This window comes from Vicugna pacos, chromosome 1, assembly GCF_048564905.1.
Source record: "Vicugna pacos chromosome 1, VicPac4, whole genome shotgun sequence".
In the NCBI taxonomy this organism is placed as follows: Eukaryota; Metazoa; Chordata; class Mammalia; order Artiodactyla; family Camelidae; genus Vicugna; species Vicugna pacos.
Window position 1 is genome coordinate 3395269 of NC_132987.1, and position 22159 is coordinate 3417427.

A 22159-nucleotide genomic window follows, 5' to 3' on the forward strand; every position below is an offset into this window, starting at 1 on the left:
CCTTTCAGAAAAACCTTTTTTTAAATAAAAGTGATGTATTTAGGTAGTAATTTTTAAAAATACCCGACAATTATGAATGGTCCCCAGTATTACAAAATGTGATTTAGGTATGAAAACCAAAAAAAAGAAAAAACAGCCCTTCAGAGAGTGTTTTACATTATACAAACAAGTTTTGTCGAAAAATGATCCAGCAAATGCTTAAGAATATTTACATTTTTTCCCAATTCTGTATCAACACACACACAAAAATAACACTCAAACATTGAGAAAATTAAATAATTTTGGAAGCAGAGCACACTTATCACTGTGTTTTTGTGGATACTTTTTGGGGTATATTTGCGACCGCAGCAAGTGTCACTCAAACCAATGCAGCCGCCAACACCTGTGATGGTGGGGCACCATGAAACAGCGGGGACAGGGGAGGATGTGACCAGGGCTTAGGAGGAGGGGGGGGGAACAAATGCCCCAGCACAGGGGGGCTCGCTCCATGAAGAATGCCTTGCAGTCCCCAACACTGAGGGCACGCTCTGATTACACTGCCATTCAGCTGCAGGCTGCGTAGCCTAGTGGTTCAACTCACAGGTTCTGGCATCAGACTTAAATCAGGATTAAAATCCTGCTCATGTGGCCCACTGACTCATGACAGACAAGTAACTTAACCCCTCTGAACCCGTTTCTCAGACATAAAATGGTGTCAGTGGCCACACCCACCCCAGGGAACTGCTGCGGGGGTTAAACGAATTGATGTAAAGGAGGTGGCAGAGTGTTTGCTTTGCTGTAGATTTTAAATAAATGTCAGCTGTTATTCTTTTTGCTTTTAATCGCCATCTTCACAGTGGGACAGCTTGTAGGTACAGCAGTCTAGGAAAAACACCTGCTAAGGGGTGCCCTGGAAGGGGACTCTATTTACTTCCTCTCCTCAAGTCGTTCCCACCCACACTTGTATAGGCTCATACAGGTAAAAACATCTGCGGAGGGAAACCTTTGCCGCCTTTCCAAGCCCTGTGGTAGCCATTACCTTCCTGAGCCCGGAGAGCATCTCTGTGAGGAACACAGGAATTAGGGTTCCCATTTTACAAAGGAGACATCTGAGGGTGAGAGAGGTTAAGCACCCCCCAGCTTGCCTCCGGGCACGAGCCCAGGACTTCTTCCACTACATCCACTACATCCTCCTACACTGCTGGTGGGAATGTAGTTTGATGCAGCCACTATGGAAAACAGTGTGGAGGTTCCTTAAAAAACGAAAAATAGATTCACCCTATGACCCAAGAATCCCAACCCCAGGCATATACCTGGAGAAAACTCCAATTCAGAAAAATACATGCACCCCAATGTTCATAGCAGGACTATTTACAATAGTTAAGACATGGAAGCAACCTAAATGTCCACTGACAGATGACTGGATAAAGAAGTTGTGGTATTTATACAAAGGAATATCACTCTACCATAAAAAATAAAATAATGCCATTTGCAGCAACATGGATAGACCTGGAGATCTTCATACTAAGTGAAATAAGTCAAAGATAATAATATGGTATCACTTACACATGGAATCTAAAAAAATGATACAAATGAACTTTTAAAACCAGAAATACTCACAGACATAGAAAACAAACTATGTGGTGGAAATGAGTTTGGTGCAGCCACTATGGAGGACAGTATGGAGATTCCTCAAAAAACTAAGAATTGAGTTACCCTATGATCCAGCAATCCCACTCCTGGGCATGTTTCCAGAGAAAACCCCAATTCGAAAAGATACATGCACCTCAATGTTCATAGCAGCACTATTTACAATAGCCAGGACATGGAAGCAACCTAAATGTCCATCAACAGATGACTGGATAAAGAAGATGTGGGGGGTGTGTGTGTGTGTATAATGGAATACTACTCCACCAAAAAAAAAAAAAGAATGAAATAATGCCATTTGCAGTAACATGGATGAACCTGGAGATCATTCTAAGTAGAGTAAGCCATTAAGAGAAAGAAAAATACCATATGGTATTACTCATATGTGGAACCAAAAAAAAAGAAAAAACACACTATGAACTCATCTACAAAACAGACTCACAGACATCGTAAACAATCTTTTGGTTACAAAAGAAAAGGGGGTAGGAAGGGATAAAGTAGGAGTTTGTAATTTGCAAATATTAACTACTATATATAAAAAACTCCCACAAATTTCTTCTGTATAGCACAAGGAACTATATTAAGGATCTTGTAGTAACTTTTAATGAAAAAGAATATGATGACAAATATATGTATGTTTATGTATGACTGAAACATTATTTCTGAACACCAGAAATTGACACATTGTAACTGACTATACTTCAATTAAAAAAAAAAAAAAACTGTGGTTACCAAAGGGGAAAGGGGTGGGAGGGATAAATTAGGAGTTCGAGATTAACGTATACACACTACTATATATAGAATAAACACCAAAGTCCTACTGTACAGCATAGGAAACTATATTCAATATCTTGTAATGACATATAATGGAAAAGAATCTGAAGAAAATATATAAAATATACTTATATAGTCATAAGCATATATATACATATATGGATCCACGGTTTGAATGACTATAGCTTGTGGGGGGGAATCCCAGAATGAATCAGAAGAGCTAATACTGCCCCCTTACTCTGTGCTAGGCATCTTTCTAAGGGCTACACTCAATCCTCTCAAAGACCCAATGAGTATCAATGAATATTAGACCCATTTTACAGATAAGACTGAGTCAGAGGGTTATGATGCTTGCCAAAAGTCACACAGTGCTTAATGGATAGAAGTGCAATCAATTAATCTATCAAATGTGAATAGAGTGTCCCCAACTGCTTGCCTATGTTGAGGGACAAAACCTACACTCTGTTGAGCTGCAACACATACAGTAATTACAGAACAATTAAGTGTTGAATGACGCATGTTGGCTAGACTACCATCTCTGGAAACAGTGCTTCTGCTACAGAATCTCCTGGGCTAGAACCATGGGAATTAGGACAAATTCCTTTCTTCCACACCCCTAGGCAACAGTGTTTTTATTTTAAAAAGTAGAGCTCATTTCACCTCACACCAGTGGTCATCATTCAAAGTCCACAAACAATAAATGCTGGAGAGGTTGGGGAAAAAAGGGAACCCCCCTACACTGTTGGTGGGAATGTAGTTTGGTGAAGCTACTATGGAAAACAGCATGGAGATTCCTTAAAAAACTAAAAATAGACATACCATATGATCCAGCAATCCCACATCTTGGTATATATCCAGAAGGAACTCTAATTTGAAAAGATACATGTATTCCAATTTCATAACACTACTTACAATAGCCAAGACATGGAAGCAATCTAAATGTCCATCAACAGATAACTGGATAAAGAAGTTGTGGTATTATTTATACAATGGACTACTACTCAGGCATAAAAAGATAAAATAATGCCACTTGCAGCAATATGAATGGACCTGGAGATTATCATACTAATTGATATAAGCCAGAAAGAAAAAGAAAAATACCATATGGTATCACTCATGTGGAATCTAAAAAAAGAAAAAAGAAGACACTAATGAGCTCATCTACAAAACAGAAACAGACTCACAGACATAGTAAATGATCTTATGGTAACTGGGGGAGTGGGGTGGGAAGGGATAAATTGGGATTGGAGATCTTCAAATATTAACTATTATATGTAAAACAGATAAAACATATTTATTCTGTACAGCACAGGGAACTATATTCAATATCTTGTAGTAGCCTATAATGAAAAAGAATATACAAATGAATATATGTATATGCATGACTGGGACATTGTGCTGTACACCAGAAGATGACACATAGAAACTGACTATACTTCAATAAAACAAAAAGTAGAGCTCAGATCCAGCCATGTCTCAACACCATTTTCATTCCCACCCTAATCTAAGATCCCATCAGCTCAGCTGATGAGCAAAAGCCTCCATTTTAGACTCCCTGCTTTCACTCTTGCCCCACTACAGACTCTTTCAGAATGCTTTACTTTAAAACAAAGAATGAGATCATGATTATTCATCTACTCAAGATTCCTTACCATGTCCATCAAGGCCCTACAAGGTCTGGGTCCTACTCATCCTCTGAACTCATCTCCTTCTTCCCCCCCCCAACTCCAGCATCACTCATCCTGCTTCATCTGGAATAGGACAAGCTTGTTCTACTTCACACCCTTTGCATTTTCAGCATCCCCACTTTGCTTAGCTGTTTATGTATTGTGTCCTCCTTAGACTTTTGGTCAATGCCTTACTGAAAAGCACTTCCCCTTACATACCTTTCCCATCCCTTAAAAGTGCTGATTGTGGGAAAAATAAGAAATAACTGGGGTGTTTTCAAATAAAGTGTAATGAAAATATTCAACAACAATAACACAGAAGATGGAAGAGGGCTATTATTCAAGAAAAGCATCAATATTTACTAAGGTTAACTCTGATAAAACAAAAGACTCTTCCCCAACAAAATATTAGCAGAATCCAACAGCACATAAAAAAGATTATAAACCATGATCAAGTTGGTTCATCCCAGGGATACAAGGATGGTTCAACATATGCAAATCAATGTGATACATCACATCAACAAGACAAAGGACAAAAATCATATGATTATTTTAACAGATGCAGGAAAAGCATTTGATAAAATTCAACACCCACTTATGATAAAAATTCTCACCAAAGTGGGTACAGAGGGAACATAACTCAACATCAAAAAAGCTATATATGACAAACCTACAGTCAGCATAGTGCTCAATGGTGAAAAACTCAAAAGCTTCCCACTAAAATCTGGGACAAGACAAGGATGCCCACTATCACCACTCCTATTCAACATAGTCTTGGAAGTCCTAGCCACAGCAATCAGGCAAGAGAGAGAAATAAAAGGAATCCAAATTGGAAAAGAAGAGGTAAAAATGTCACTATATGCTGATGACATGTTACTATATATAGAAAACCCTAAAAGTTCCACACAAAAGTTACTAGAGCTGATTGAAGAATTCAGCAAGGTAGCAGGTTACAAGATTAACGTTCAAAAATCAGTTGCATTTCTTTACACTAACGATAAATCAACAGAAAAAGAAAGTAAAGAAACAATCCCCTTTAAAATAGCACCCAAAGTAATAAAATATCTGGGAATAAATCTAACCAAGGAGGTGAAAGAATTATACACAGAAAACTATAAACCATTGATGAAGGAAATTAAAGAAGACTTTAAAAAATGGAAATATATCCCATGCTCTTGGATTGGAAGAATCAATATTGTTAAAATGGTCACACTGCCCAAGGCAATCTACAGATTTAATGCAATCCCTATCCAATTACCCAGGACATATTTCACAGAACTAGAACAAATCATAATAAAATTTATATGGAACCATCAAAGACCTAGAATTGCTAAAGCATTACTGAAGAGAAAGAAAGAGGCTGGAGGAATAACCCTCCCAGACTTCAGACAATACTATAGAGCTATAGTCATCAAGATAGCATGGTATTGGTACCAAAACAGACATATAGGCCAATGGAACAGAATAGAGAGCCCAGAAATGAACCCACAAACTTTTGGTCAACTCATCTTCGACAAAGGAGGCAAGAGTATACAATGGAATAAAGACAGTCTCTTCAGCAAATGGTGTTGGGAAAACTGGACAGCAGCATGTAAAACAATGAAGCTAGAACACGCCCTTACACCATATACAAAAATCAACTCAAAATGGATTAAAGACTTAAACATAAGACAAGAGACAATAAACCTCCTAGAGGAAAACATAGGCAAAACATTATCTCACATACATTTCAAAAATTTTCTCCTAGAAGAAATAAAAGCAAGAATAAACAAATGGGACCTAATGAAACTTACAGGCTTCTGCAGAGCAAAGGAAACCAGAAGTAAAACAAGAAGACAACCTATGGAATGGGAGAAAATTTTTGCAAGTGAAACCGACAAAGGCTTGATCTCCAGAATATATAAGCAGCTCATACGACTCAATAAGAAAAAAATAAACAACCCAATCCAAAAATGGGCAGAAGACCTAAACAAGCAATTCTCCAAGGAAGACATACAAATGATCAAAAGGCACATGAAAAAATGCTCAATATCACTAATTATCAGAGAAATACAAATCAAAACTACAATGAGGTATCACCTCACACCAGTCAGAATGGCCATCATTCAAAAGTCCACGAATGACAAATGCTGGAGAGGCTGTGGAGGAAAGGGAACCCACCTACACTGCTCTTGGGAATGCAGTTTGGTGCAGCCACTCTGGAAAACAGTGTGGAGATTCCTCAAAAGACTAGGAATAGACTTACCATATGACCCAGGAATCCCACTCCTGGGCTTGTATCCAGAAGGAAATCCACTTCAGGATGACACCTGCACCCCAATGTTTATAGCAGCACTATTTACAATAGCCAAAACATGGAAACAGCCTAAATGTCCATCAACAGGTGACTGGATAAAGAAGAAGTGGTATATTTATACAATGGAATACTACTCAGCCATAAAAACCGACAACATAATGCCATTTGCAGCAACATGGATGCTCCTGGAGAATGTCATTCTAAGTGAAGTAAGCCAGAAAGAGAAAGAAAAATACCATATGAGATCGCTCATATGTGGAATCTAAAAAACAAAAACAAACAAACAAAAACAAAGCGTAAATACAGGACAGAAATAGACTCACAGACAGAGAATACAGACTCGTGGTTACCGGGGGGTGCAGGGTGGGAAGGGATAGACTGGGATTTCAAAATTGTAGAATAGATAAACAAGATTACACTTGGGAAAGTGTATAGCACAGGGAAATATATACAAAATGTTATGATAACTCACAGAGAAAAAAATGTGACAATGAGTGTGTATATGTCCATGAATGACTGAAAAATTGTGCAGAACACTGGAATCTGACACATTGTAAAATGATTATAAATCAATAAAAAATGTTAAAAAAATAAAGAAGCAGCTGGACTAGTGGGAACAGCATATTGAGCCAGTAAAAGATTAATATCCAGAATATACAAAGTATTTCTACAAATTAGTAAGAAACTACTAAACCCAGTGGGAAAGCGGACCATGGATATGAATAGGTAATTCACAGCAGGGGGGTTCCGAATGGCCAATAGACACATGAAAAGATCCTTAACCTTATTAGTAACAGGGAAAGGAATATTTTAAAAAGGTGCTATTTTCTTCCTAGTAGACTGGCAAAAATGAAAGAGATCGACAATACGAAGGATTTAAAGGGAGGTAGGAAAATCAGAGTTCACTTACGTGCCTGGTGGGAATATAATTTGAAACACTCACTTTGGAGAGCAATTTGGCAATATCTAGTAAAGATAGTAAAGATGATCCAGAAACTTCACTTAAAGTAAATGCCCTAGAGAAACTCTGGTACGCGTGCACAAGAGCACTGCTACACGTGTTTATAAAAATTGCCAATTATCTGAGTATTTGTGAAGAGGAAACAGGAAGAATTAAACTACTATAGACTCATACTTGGGGATATCACCCAAGCATGAAATGAATAACTTAGCTCTGCATGCTTTAGTAGGAATAAATCTCAAAAGCAGAGTGAGAAAACTAGTTGGAGGTTGATATGACCTACTCATAGGAGGACTCCCATCTCTGGATAAGAGGATTAGGGAAGACATCCCAGAAGAAATGCCGTCTCTGGAAAACACCAAAATACTATCTTTAAAGCATCCATATATGAAAGTAAAGCTGAGGATAACACAGATCAACATAATAACAGTGGTCCCCCCAGGAAGGAAAAATAGAGAATACGGTCAGGGAGATTCAACTCTACTTGAATGTTTTATTTCTTTAGCAAAGTCTGAGACAAACATTGCAAGATATTAGCCTTCAATCTGGGTTGGGAACACTTACGACATTATTCTCTATAGTTTTCTGTATATTCCAAAGAAATCGTAACTCAGAAGGGAAAAAAGAAACGCTGAACTATGTAACGCAGGAATTAAGGGGGAACTAACAGGCCCTTGAAAAGGGAGTGTTTGTGTCTCATGAAAACCAATCTGGTGAGGAAATTAAGGATGCCAAAACAGCAAATAAATGAATTTCTATTTTCATTCCAATGTATGTTCCCTTAAAACAAAACAAAAAAAACCCCTGAGATGCAAGAGAATCACTGACAGAGACTAGAAACTGCACTTGTTGGAAAATGTGATGGAATCCTCTGCTGCTGCTCCCACTGAGAGGCGGGTCTAATTTCCCTCCCTTTGAACCTGGGTTGGCCTTATGGCTTATTTGATCCATAGAATGCAGCAGAAGTGAGACTTCCACATACAAGAAGCCTGTAGCTTCCATCCAGGCTCACGGGTCTCTTGGGGAAGGAGCCACCAATCTCCATGTAAGGAGTTCCACTACTTTGGGGCTTCCACATTGAGAGGAAGCTCAAACTCGTCCCATGGCAGGGTTACATGGGGAAGAACCAGAGCCACCTGGCCAGCCCTCGGATAATCCAGCCCCGTGATTAGAAAGGCTTTCTGATGGGTCCGGCCCCAGCCACCATCTGACAGAGACCCTGAGCAAAATGCCCAGGAGAGCCCAGCCAACCCACAGAACCATGAGAGACACATTGTTTTCAGGCCCCTGGGTTTTGGAATGGTTTTTATTGCAAAAGTAGATAAACCGGTACAGGAAGGGAGATCTAGGCTTAGCTTTTCTGAAATGCTATTTGAGGTACCCACTTGTTGGGGAAGTGGAGACACGACATTGTAGCCTCGTGAGTCACCTTCATACTCATGAGCTCAGTCATCTGCTGTGGCCACACACCGCCCCAGCCCCTGGAACACATAATCCAGTGAACACAGCCCTCCACCTCGTGATCCCACAGCCTGATAGGGGAGCCAGGGAGGCAGACCTGGGCTGTGATGCAGGTGGGCAAAGCCCCGAGAGCTCTGGGAAGTTAGAAAACCAGCATCTGGATGTCTTGGCAAAGGAGGGGGCACAGGTGCAGAGAGGATTTTCTGGTAGAGGCCTGCTTTAGCCAGTTCTGAAGGGCAAATGCTAGGTTTCAAGCATGGGTGTTCCCTAAGGAAATAAAGATGCAGTCAGTGGGGGGAGGAAGAAGTATTGCTAAGTGCCATCCTTTCCGGGTGGGGACTGGACGTCACTAACTAGGCAATGTGCTAACAAACTGTGTCTATGTATATGTCCACCTCAGAAGGACACACAGAGGACCCTGCCTGCATCATTTTAAAAGCTATGAGAAGAAAACGAATCAGAACAAAACACAAAATATGACATGCAAATTCATGTACTTGTCCATTTGGCATTTTTTCAAGGTCATATTTCATCCTAACCATCTCCCCCCTATACTGGCTCTTCTCTTACAAAACAGACTTAGGTTTTGCTTTTGGGGGGAGGAAAAATCCTCTATTCTTATAGTTCAAAAAGTACTCTATAACCACTCTATGAAGGAGATGCCACTCCTCCTGCTTTATAGATGCTAATGCTGAAACTCAGCAAGAATGAGCGACCATCCCAAGGTCACAAGGGGGCAAACAGCAGGATCTGGACTCGGATACAATCATCTACACCTCTCACCAGGGCTGCCTCTTCCTTCCAGGAGATTCAGTGGAAATGAGCAAAGTACACGGGTGGAAAGCTACAAAAAGACTGCTAGTAAACAGCGTGATCGAGCGAAATGTGCACAAGGGAAAGAAAGACGGGGAAGTGGATCTGGAGGAGGAGGGAGGACTATTAGGGCCACCCTTGGTGGCGGTGGGTTTTGAGCCTGATTTTGTGGACAGTGATGGACCTGAGGTGATGGGGGGAGGGCAAAGCCTGGGGGCTACACCAGCAGCAGCACAGCACTGGTTTTAGGGGAGGGAAGGCTCCTGCATTTTCACAGCTACTGATACCACTGGTTCTCAAATGGAAGAGATCTTGTCCGCAGGGGACACTTAGTAATGTCTAGAGAGATTTTTTATTTTTACTGCTGGGGTGGGGGGCAGTGCTACTGGCATCTAAAGGGCAGAGCCTGGGGATACTGCTGAACACCCTCTAATACACGGGACAGTCCTGCACAACGCAGAATTGGCTCAAATGTCAATATTGGGAAACTATGTAAGTTGAGAAATCCTGACCTATACGTATTTAACACGTTGTACTAGAACTTTCAAAAGAAACAGGACAAAGAGGGTGTGTGTGTGTGTATATCTATATTTATATCTACAGAGAGAGGAGAGAAAGTCAAAGAGACAGGGAATTGACACACGTGATTGTGGGGCTGGCTGGAAATTCTGGTTGCAGTTTTGAGAGTAATGTGCTTGTCGTAACTGAAGTAGGGGGTTCTTTGAGCTAGTAGTTTAAAATACTGATATTTTATGAGAAAGCTGTCTTCTCTAGAGACTCAGGAGACCTCAGTCCTAACAGTCTTCAACTGACTGGATGAGCCCCCCATCATGGAGGGTAACCTGATTGACTCAAAGTCTACTGATTTCAATGCTAGTCACTTCTTAAAAACCCCTCCACAGCAACATCTTGATTGATGTTTAACCAAGTAACTGGGAAACATGCATAATGCAGCCAAGCTGACACACACAATCAATTAATCAGCATACACATCTCAACTTTCAAAACCCTGGAAGGCAAAGAGTTTATCCTTTTTTTTTTTTTTCCTTCAATTGAAGCATAGTCGGTTACAATGTGCCAGTTTCTGGTGTACAGCACAATATCCCAGTCATGCATATACATACATGTATTCAATTTCATATTCTTTTTCATTAATGGTTATTTGAAGATATTGAATATAATTCCTTGTGCTATACAGAAGAAATTTGTTTTTTTAAATCTATTTTCATATACAGTAAATAACATTTGCAAATCCCAAACTCCCAAATTTATTTCTTCCCACCCCCTTTGCCCTGATAACCAGAAGATTGTTTACTATGTCTGGGAGTCTGTTTCTGTTTTGTAGACGAGTTTATTAGTTTCCTCTTTTTTCTTTTTCTTTAGATTCCACACATGAGTGGTATTAGCTCCACGTAAAACTAGAACTGATTAAAGAATTCAGCAAGTAGCAGGACACAAGAACAGACAGAAATCAGTTGCATTTCTTTACACTAACAATGAAATATCAGAAAAAGAGAGTAAAGAAACAATCCCTTTCAAAATCGCATCAAAAACAATAAAATACTTGGGAATAAATCTGACCAAGGAAATGAGACTTACATATGGAGAACTACAAAGCACTGATTAAGAAAATTAAAGATGACTTAAAGAAATGGAAAGATATCCCATGCTCTTGAATTGGACTGGAAGAATCAATATTGTTAAAATGGTCATATTGCCCAAGGCAATCTACAGATTTAATGCGATTACCTATCAAATTACCCAGAACTAGAACAAATTATCCTTGTTTTAAAGATGAAGGAAGTAAAATTCAGAGACGTTAATGAATTTTCCCATGGTTGCACAGCTAACACTACTAACAGCCTATTTGGAGCACTTACTGTGAGCTGATGCTGGGTTAAGAGCTCTCTATTGTTAAACCCAATTCAGGTAGCTACTATTCTTTTGATTATTTCCATTTTATAGAGGAGAACGCTGAGACACAGAAAAGCAATGTACATTCCCAGAGCCAAACGGTTTTTAAGTGATAGAGCCAGAATTTGAAGTTAGCTAGTCTGGCTCCTGGTCTCACCCAGAATCATCAGGCGGGTTTAACTGAAACAAATTGCTGGGCCCCACCCAGTACATTTGGGATAGGCCCAGTGATTTGCATTTTTAACAACCTCCCAGATGATGCTAATGACCAGGCCTGGGGAACACACTTTGAGAATCCACGCTCCAAACCACTGTGCTGAGCTCGGCGTTAAGTAACAATGAGCAAGACTGAACCAAAGGGCATCCGTTCCACAAATGCTCCCAAGCCCTCGCCAGCCACCAGGTGTAGAGGTTCCGCATCGATTCTGATGTGTCGGGGGTCATCCACCTCCAAACAGTGGCCTAACATCACTGGACTGGCTTGGTCCTCAACTTCCTCCCCACTTCAAAGGCCAATCACAAGTCCAGGTTGTCACCTGTGCTTCTGACTGAACAGCTATAAATTAGACAGTCCCCTTATCCTCACCTCAAGTGCAGTTAATTTGCTTGAGTGGCAAAACTCAGAGAGATGTTTTACTTACTTGATGACTGGTTTACTGTAGAAGCATATAACTCAGGAACAGCCAGACGGAAGAGGTGCACAGGACAAGGTGCGGGGAAGGGGCTGGAGCGTCCGTGTCCCCGGGGCTCGAGCCCAGCACTCCCCTAGCACCCTCGCGGGTTCACCAACCCGGAAGCTCTCTGAACCCAGGCCTTAAGGTTTTATAGAGGCTTCTGTAATAGGCATGATGGACTGAATCATTGGCCAATGGTGATTCACACCCACCGGAAATCAGGGCGTGGGACTGAAAGTTTCAGCTCTCTATTTGCGGTTGGTCCCCATAGCAACCACACCCCATCTTTAGGTGTTTTCCAAAAGTCACCTCCTTAACATAAACTCAGTCCTGGTGGAAAGGGGCTTATTGGGAATAACAGGACATTCATTTCACCTGATGTCTCTGAAGCCATTTCAGGGACTGAGGACAAGAGACCAAATTTTGTTAAAGCCATTTGCAGCAACACGGATGGACTTGGAGGTTGCCATACTAAATGAAGCAAGTTGGACAAAGACAAATATATGGTATCACTTACATGTGGTATCTAAAAAATGACACAAATGAACTTATTCACAAAACAGAAACAGACTCACAGACATAGAAAACAAACTTATCGTTCCTGGGGAGAAGAGGGATGGGGAGGGATAAATTGGGAATTCAGGATTTGCAGATACTACTATGTATAAAATTGATAAACAACAAGTTTCTACTGTATAGCACAGGGAACTATATTCAATACCTGGTATTGAATAACCTACTATGAAAAAGACTATGAAAAGAAATATATATACATATGTATGTATAACTGAATGTGGGCAGCCCTAAGTGAGCAGGCCGTGGGGCCCAGGCCAAAGTTCACAATAGCTTGCACCTGGTAAGAGGTAACCATACAGCGTGAGCTAGTAGCACGTGTAAGCATTATGAACAACACGCATGCGCTAGCATTATACAAGAACAAGTGCGTACACCTGAGCGGAGCCCGCAGCTGCGCCACCCGCCTGTACTGCAATAAAGTGCTGTTTTGCTGCATGTCAGCTCCTCACGCATTTTTCCAGTCAGGCAGCCCACCTCCTGGAATCCCTCTTCAGCCTCCCTCGGCTGACACTGAATCACAATGCTGTGCACCAGAAACTAACACAACACTGTAAACCAACTACCCTTCAATTTAAAAAAGAGACCAAATTCCAGTGTTGACTATAACTCAATAAAGAAATGTTATTTAAAAAAAAAAAAAAGACCAAATGTAAAAAAAGATGCTCCCACTGCTCTCATTGCTGAGGAAATTTCCAGGGTTTGGCAGCTGTGAGCCAGGAACCAGGAACCAAGAGTAAAATATACACCCGTTATAAATGACAAAATCACACCAGGCGGTAGAGATAAAATGATGCAAGGCAGTCTCGATCCCTGGATCCCTGCCCTCGTGACTTCCCCAGGGCCTGGGGAGTAAGTCTGTTAGAGACCAGGCTTTGGTGGGGAACCTCTGGTCACTGGCGGTGCTCCCAGCCGGGGCCCCTCCCCAGGTGTGGGCCCAGGGAAGACCACCCAGAAGAAGCAGATGGCTAAGCTGGGAAGTGAGGGAGAAGCAGGAACTAGACAGGGGACCCCAAGGAGGAGGGGAAGCAGTCCAAGGCCGGGAGACCCCCGTGTACCTGCAGGGGACCAGCGGGGAATGAGGGGCTCCCCATTCGGGGAGCTGGAGGCAGTTCAGAAAGCTAAGCCGCAGTGTTTTGCCCCCATCTCCTTGTCACATTATCATACAGCCTGTACAGTACATCTTCCCAGCCTCATCTTCCTCATCTGTGTAATAGGAAAGTACCGTATTTCCTGGATTCAAAGTGCACCCCCCATTTTAACATTCCTGTAATCAGGATAGCTGTTACTATAGATTTGTACGTTTATTGCTGTTTTATTCATTTATTTTTTTCTCTTCCTTGGAAGCTATTGGGCAACAGATGGTATCTCAGAATTAAGGGAGGTGGAGTCAGTTTCTCTTTACCTTTATCCCAGTGCTAAGAGAATACGGGACTATCCACTGAGATTAAGGGCCACATTGGCTTTCAGCATCACCTGGGGAGCCCTTCAACTCTACCAATTCCTCAGCTCCTTCTCCAGGGATTCTGATGCTGTTGATCCCGAGCAAGAAACTGGTGGAAATTTTCTGAAACCCAGGTGCTTGTAATAAACAGCCAAAGTTAAGCACTGATCCCTTACGGCAGGGGTCAGGAAACTACCACCTGTGAGCCAAAGCGGACTCTGTTTTGCTAGCTAAGTTTTGTTGAAACACAGCCCCATGCATATATTTACATACTATGTATGTCCGCTTTTTCATCTCAACAGCACAGTGGAGTAGGTGCAGCAGAGGCAGCACGACCCACTAAGTTTAAAATGTTTACAACCTGGCTCTCTGCAGAAAAACTTGCCCAACTTTGCTCGATACTGTTGCTGCTCGAAGTGTGATTCTCAGGTCAGCACCTGCAGAGCGCCATCAACGCCTGCTGACAGCGCAGACTCCCCAGCCCAGTGAGTCGGTCTGCGGAGGAAGGAGGCCCCCAGGCCGTGTGTATGCACATCAACATTTGAGCCGCCCTGCCCTGTGCCCATCTGATCCCTGCCATTCTCTCTGGCCACTTTTTTGCCCTCTGCCCGGCTCAGTCCTCATCCTCTGGGTCTTTATGGCAACACTGTTTTCTCAGGGAGGTTCTAAATTACGTCTCCTTTGTGATCTTTCTTTCAAGGCTCCTTATTATTTTTCTTCATTGCATGTCTCAAATCTGTGATTAAACCTTTGTTTGAAGGGGGAAGGGTATAACTCAGTGGTAGAGTGTGTGTTTAGTATGCATGAGGTCCTGGGTTCAATCACCAATGCCACTATTAAAAATAAATACCAGTGTAGAGCACAATTTTTCAGTTATATATGAACATACATATATTCATTTTCACGGTAAAATGACTATAACTCAATAAAAAAAGTTTAAAAGTAAACAAACAAACCCAATTACCTACTGGCCCATACATAAGTAAAAACAATTAGGAAACAAACTTACATGAATCGTGACATTTTAAAAAATTACTTAAAAAAAAAAAGAAAAGTTCATTTGAGTATTTATCTCATTAATGTCTGTTCCCCAACTGGAAGCTTCCTAAGTGTGGAGGCTGGGTTCTCAGAACATGAGAAAGAGCTCAGAAAGGTGCAGGTGAGACAGGAGGGCAGCGGGTAGGGCACAACTTTTAAACGAATGACACAGCCATTGAGGATAGGACAAAAACTGTTTAGAACAAATGTGGCCCAAGATGGCAGAAGATTTGACTCCCAGTAGACCTTGAACCTCATCATAGGCTCATTGTAACATAGTTACATGCTACATAACATATCCACAGGGGCCAAGACAGTTCCAAGGCTGGCCACAAAATGCCAAAAAGTGGGTGGTGGCCTAATTCCTGTAAATCCCTACCCCTTCCCCAAAATCGTTGGAATAATCTTCCCACTTGTTAGCATATGAAATTGCCCAGCCCATAAATACTAACCTCCCTCACACTCCGGGGCAGCTCTCCTTTCTGAGATGGACCACACTCTGCCTGTGGAACGCGCATCTCCCTGAGTAAACTTGTTTTCACTTTATTTGAATTCTATCCTGCTTAAAGCCAAGAACTCTCACTGGGCATCTTGTCCCAGGGACTTGCCCGAGACCTGGGACATGACCATCCTCTTTCTTCCAAGAAGAGGTAATGAAAAGAGGAATGATTATTTTGGAAGTTACTTGGTGGGTGGAACCCAAAGGAATGTCGCTCACCATCTGGCTCTACAAGGACTCACTGACCTACAGTACACTCTGAAGGGAGTTCAAGGGCAAAGAACAGGATGGGGCACTTTGTGTTTTGGGTAAACAGGCAAAACAGGCCCTCAGATAGTTAGACCAGTTCCTTGCATCTTCTGATACTTAGAAAATCATAAAATCATTAACTGATATATCTGTTCCTTATGACTAGCAGTAAAATTCTGCCCAATGTGTGCTGCATTGCACATACGACTCCGCCAAAATCACACATATACTGGCCTCTACCCTCCAGCCCCCACCTCTTCAGAGCAGTTCCTCAAGATATCTGAGAGGTTGACTCCCAGGCTACAGTCCTCAGTAAGACACTGAGTAAAACTCAACCCACAGCTCTCACGTGTGTGTGTGTGTGTGTGTGTGTGTGTGTGTGTGTGTGTTCCCACCTGACACGGAAAAGAACAGAACGAATTACTATGCAGACCAGGGAGGGTGCAGTCTAGAAATTCCCAGAGGATGAGCAGCTACTAGGTTAGATTTAATTTCCTCTTTTTGTATTCCAGGGTTAAATATTAGTGTTCAATCACTCAGAAATACTGAACTGCTTTGGTAAACCTCACAGAGTAAGGATCCAATTTTACCAGCTGTTCATTAAATGAAAAATACATATACATATAACCTCAGGAATTTAATTAGAAAGGCAGAGGTCCAAGGATGTGATAATTGCTTGAGAAAGTTACATTTCAGGCAGCTTTTCCTTTCCAAGTGAACCAAGGAAACTCTTAATTGCATTCTGTTCTTTCTTTCCCTCCTTATCACAGCCTGATTTTTTTCCAAATGATTTTTTTTCCCCAAATTCCCTTGGGAAGTAAACATTTTTGAACAGCTAACTTCTTGTATGAAGATTAAGCACACCAGCCGCTCTGGTCCGAAGCTGCAGTGTCTTTTAAAACAGAGCACCAGTCAGAGGGCTCCGGCGGACCTCCTTCGGGTCCCAGGCATAACACTCACCAACAGTGAGATCATTGTCTTTTCTGCAGAAGACCAGCTCCAAGGAAGAAAGAAGAAATGCCATAGACTCAAGGGGCCCCTGTAGAGTCTCAGAGGTGACACAGAACAGTGCTGGCTTCCTGATGAAACAGCCAAGGTGCCCATTAGGAACTTCTGAAGTAAATTTTGGTGGGCCCTTCCTCCCTCAAATAAAAAAGTAGAGTTTGGAGGGGGATCTACTTTAAAAGGGAAAGCAGCTTGAGCCACTGGTCCTAGTCCAAGTTAAGAGGCCTTAGGCCAGCCTTTTAACTTAAACTCTCAGAGACTCATTTTCCCCATCTGTAAACTAGTGGTTCTGATATACTTATTTGTTCATTCATTTATTTATGCCAGGCCCTGAGTTAGGCAGCAGGTGAGCCATGATGAGAAAAACTGGATGTGGTCTTTGCCTCGTGGGTCTCCTAAGCCATCCTATTTCTGAAAGAACGGCATGGAGAAGTGTAGTCACAGCAGTGCCACATGCTGTAAGGAACAGGTTTGTCTAAGGCCCCGCGGCCCATCCATCAGGGAGTTGGGGCAACAGTATTTTCGAATCTAACCGCCTCTCACCACCTTCCACCCATGTCCATGCAGCCATTGCTTCTTGCCTGGATTACGATGCTGATGCTGACACTTCTTCATGTTCTGACTTTTGTCCTTCTTAATAGATTCTCCAGTCATTAATCAGAGCGACTTTCAGGTCATACCTTAGATCAATATCCCCATGTTCAAAATCTCCAATGACTTTCCATCAGGCTTAGATAAGATGCCAACATCCCGTGCATGGCCCCCAAGCCTCTGCGGGAGACGGGCCATGATCTGCTGATCTGCTGTCATCCTCTTCACCCTCCCCTAGCCCCCAGCCACACTGGTCTCCTTGTTTTTCTCACACCAATGTTGTTCCTGCCCCGAAATGTCCTTTCCCCCAGGCAGCCCTGCTTGGCTCCCAAGTTCACTCAGGTTTCTGCTCAGATGTCACCTCCTCAGAGACGCCCTCCTGACCACCTCATCCAAAATAACCTCCTGCTTCCTTACAGTCAGCCACGACCCCAGGAAATTCCTCTGTTTCTTCCCCTCGTGTTTAACACATATTTGTTGACTTTATTCTTTATGTCCTTCCTGGAGGTGGGACTTTGTCCACCTCGTTTTCCAGCACCGAAAATAAGGCTTATACATCAGAAGGTGTCCCATAAGTATCTGTTGAATTATTGTATACTGTGTTGACATGTAATAACAGAATCGATTAACTCAGAGGTCAGGATCGGCTTCCTTCAGGGGCTGCTGTCTAAGCTGATATCTGGAGGAATGGTGAACATTAACAAGGCCAAAAGGAGTGTGTGCCAGGAGGGAGGAGAGCCTGTGTAAATGCCCTGTGGCAGAAAGGGGAACAGAGTGCTCATGGAACCAAAGCAATTCCAGTATGTCTAGAACACAGAGCCATGGGGAGCCTAGCCCTTGGTGAGGCTGGAAAAGAAGTAGCCAGCCATGCATAGCTTTGCAGGATCTATGAATGATTTGTCTTTATCCTGAGATAAGTGTGATAAAATCATTAAAAGATTTTGATTGTGGGAAGGATGGAGGAGGAACCAATCACTTCTATTTACGAAACATCCTTGAAATGCTTTGTAAGCCCCATTTTTGCTCTGAAATTCTAGAAACCTATGAAAGGTCAAATAGCAAAATGAGCATGGACTTATAAAAATACTCATCAGAGTCAACTTCAATGGCAGAAATTCGGTCCACTGAGTTTTGTCACTACTTCACATCTTCACTCTGAGATTTTATGTTCGTGTTGAGTTGAGCACACTCCCTTTCTCCCCTCCCCTAAATAATATTGAGTCAACATCTCTTACCATGAAAAACCTGACTTCTGATCTATAATTTGGACCAGGCAGGGCTCTACATGGAGCTTTAGTGTTGGAAGTTTCTAGGCTTTAGAAGCACACATTTTCTGGCTGACCCAGCAGAATAGACAGGTAGCAGTGTCAAGACTTGGATTGTACCACATCATGAATTCAAACCCACTGGCCACAGATGCACCTTGAAACCTCAGATCTCATCAGTGACAGGGAATAATGATAGTGTATCGCTTTCCTCATTGGGTTGTTGTCACTTAAATGTGATAATGTATATAAAAGTGCTTAATAAGTGATGAGTTAATTGATGTAGAGTTTGGAGTATTCAAAGATCTACTGTGTGAAAAAAATCTGGAGTCAACTGTCTCTCTCTCCATGGGTAGTTCTAGCCCTGTCACCTATTGCTGCTGGCTAGGCTAGTGGCATGGCCACAGCTGTGAATGCAGGGCACACATCTCCTTTCTCAGCGGGGAGTTTAGCAGACGTGCAAAGTCAGGAACGACAACCTCTCCCTCAGTGTCCATTGCTCTCCCCAACCCAACCACTTTCAAGCTGCTGGTTGAGATGCGAATGGAACGTCTATGCCCAATCACAACTTTCTCCATGAAGAAACTGGAAAAGTTGATGGAGCGCTGAGAAATAAAACAAATGAACAAATCAATGAAAACCCTCAAGCTCTGGGGGAGAAAAAGTCATAGATCTAAAGGATTTTGGATTATTATAAATAATGTTGCTGTTAATAGCAAGGTGTATGTATCTTTTTGAGTTGATTCTTATTTTGTGATTGGCTTTATTCCTTTGATAACTATGTAAGTTTAAAAAGCAAAAGCTCTAAACATTCTTGGAAACAATGAACAGTACATATATGTAAATTAAAAAATATATGTGCAGTGAAAAAAAAAAGATCAAGCCATGAAAGACTTGGAAGAAACTTAATAGACATATTACTAAATGCAAGAAGCCAGTCTGAAAAGGCTACAAACTGTACGATTCCAACCAAATGACATTCTGGAAAATGCACAGCTACAGAAACAATAAAAAGATCGTGGTTTCCAGGGGTTTGGGGAGAGGGAGGGAGGGAGGAATGAATAGATGGAGCACAAGGGATTTTTAGGGCCATGAAATGATTCTGTATGATACTATAGGGTGGCTGCATGTTGTTATGCATTTGTCAAAGCCCACAGAATGCACAACATCAGGAGTGAGCCCTAATGTAAACTATGGACTTTGGTTGATAATAATGTGCCCGTGTTGGTTCATTGATTGTACCAAATATGCCACACTGATGGGGGATGTTGAGGGTAGGGGAGCATATATGTGTGGGTGGGGAGGGCTGTGTACAAACTCTGTATTTTCTGCTTAATTCTGCTGTAAACCTGAATCTGCTCCAAAAGAATAAAGTCTATTAAAAAAATACAGGATTTTGCATCCAGGGGTACATAATTGTGGATCTATGAGGTGGGTCTCAAACACAGACAACACTATGAACCATCCATTTACCAACAACTTCTTAGGACCACGATTGTTACTGACAAATGACTGTCATACTTTGTGTGTCAGAGCTGAGCAGGCACCCCTGGCCCAGTGAACTTGAAAACTGGATTGCCACAGACCTAGGTAGGTGAGCCAGAACAGTGCATGACCCAATGACACCCAAAAGTCTTGAACGTGTGCAGACAGCTCCCCGAGGCGCTATCACCCTCCTTTCCACCCCAATTATGTGCGTAACTGGCTCCCCATTACTAAAATCTAGAGAGCTTTTTGCCTTAATCATTGACCAGGGCAGGTCAGTTAATTTGTTTAGTGCTTGCCTCCCCCCCAGTTAAATCACCTACAAATGTACACTAAGGTTTGTGAGCATTTTCACAAGTTCTTGGAGATCCAAGAATTAGATGCTTAGTGGTGTGTTTTAGAACAATGACAGCAGTCGTGGAGGAGGCAGAAACCAAGGGGGACCTGCAGTTGAGAATAATTTCTTAAGGCAAAACTCTTGGAGAAAACTCCTCAGTTTAGAGACCGCATTCGTGGCATTAATCCAGGAAATGCAGATGTCAAAATCCCAGGAGAAGAAGGATTATTTGGAAGAAGCCGTGTGAGGGAATTAGATACCATTATATGCTATTATATCATTTCTGTTTCCAAACACACCCTCTGTGGAGGGCTTGACAGCGGGATTCTTGTACTAGATGACACTCTCCGCCCTCTGGGTTCTGCCCAAAGCACCCTTTAAACTTACACATCCTGGAATGAGGACTGTATCGGCTCACAACAGCTCAGAGTCAAGTCAAGCATAACACTGATCTTGCCGAATCTAAAAGAACAATCATCCATTCAGCACCGACCAACCAAATTCTCTCGATCTCTCTGTGCTTGGATATGGTTTCCAGTTTCCATGTGAAAATAAAAAGAATAGGGAAAGGAGCAAAAATATACGTGCAACTGAATCACTATGCTATTTACCAGAAATTAACACAACATTGTAAATTGACTCTACTTCAATAAAAAAATTATTGAGGAACTGTCCCCCCCCCCCACAAAAAAGGGTATTATGATGTCAACACTATTCTATACTTCTTTTTCCACTTAATATATCATGGAACTCCATGTCACTAAATATTTAGAGAATTCTCAATTCACTAAATATTATTAATGGTTCCATAGTAATTCATTGTGTGGGTGTATTAGAATTTGTTTAACTAACCCTGTATTTTGGGGTAATTAGGCTACTTTCAATTTTTATTTTTTTATAAATATGTCCTTTCAAATATTCTTCAAACAAGTCTTTGAGCATTCTTACCACTATCTTACCTAGAAATAGGAATATAGGGATCAAATGATGTGCAAAAGTTTAAGGATTTTTCAACACGGCTTAAAGACTTAAACATAAGACAAGACACTATAAATCTGTTAGAAGAAAACACAGGCAAAACATTTTCCAGACATAAATCTTAGCCACGTTCTCCTAAGGCAGTCTACCCAGGCAACAGAAATAAAAGTAAAAATGAACAAATGGGACCTAATTAAACTTATAAGCTTTTGCACAGCAAAGGAAACCATAAGCAAAACAAAAAGACAACCTACAGAACGGGAGAAAATATTTGCAAAAGATGAGACTGACAAGGGCTTAATTTTCAGAATATACAAACAGCTCATACACCTTAATAACAAAAAAACCAAACAACCCAATCTAAAAATGGGCAGAAGACCTAAACAAGCAATTCTCCAATGAAGACATATATATGGCCAAGAGGCACATGAAAAAATGCTCCATATCACTAATTATAAGAGACATGCAAATCAAAACTACCTCACACCAGTCAGAATGGCCATCATTCA

At 41.6% G+C, this 22159-nt stretch overlaps 1 protein-coding gene across 6 annotated transcripts in view; it reads right to left on the reverse strand.

The window, feature by feature from the left end:
* Positions 1 to 22159, reverse strand: part of COL6A6 (collagen type VI alpha 6 chain) — a 146585-nt gene that overhangs the window by 116188 nt on the left and 8238 nt on the right. For 5 of the 6 annotated variants that reach the window (XM_072971302.1, XM_072971293.1, XM_072971283.1 and 2 more), the window contains exon 1: positions 12154 to 12285. The exons of the other annotated variant lie outside the window; for it this stretch is intronic. The gene's annotated coding sequence lies outside the window, so the exon portion shown is untranslated. Of the gene's footprint in view, positions 1 to 12153; positions 12286 to 22159 lie in introns of those variants that run through there. 6 annotated transcript variants of the gene reach the window in all.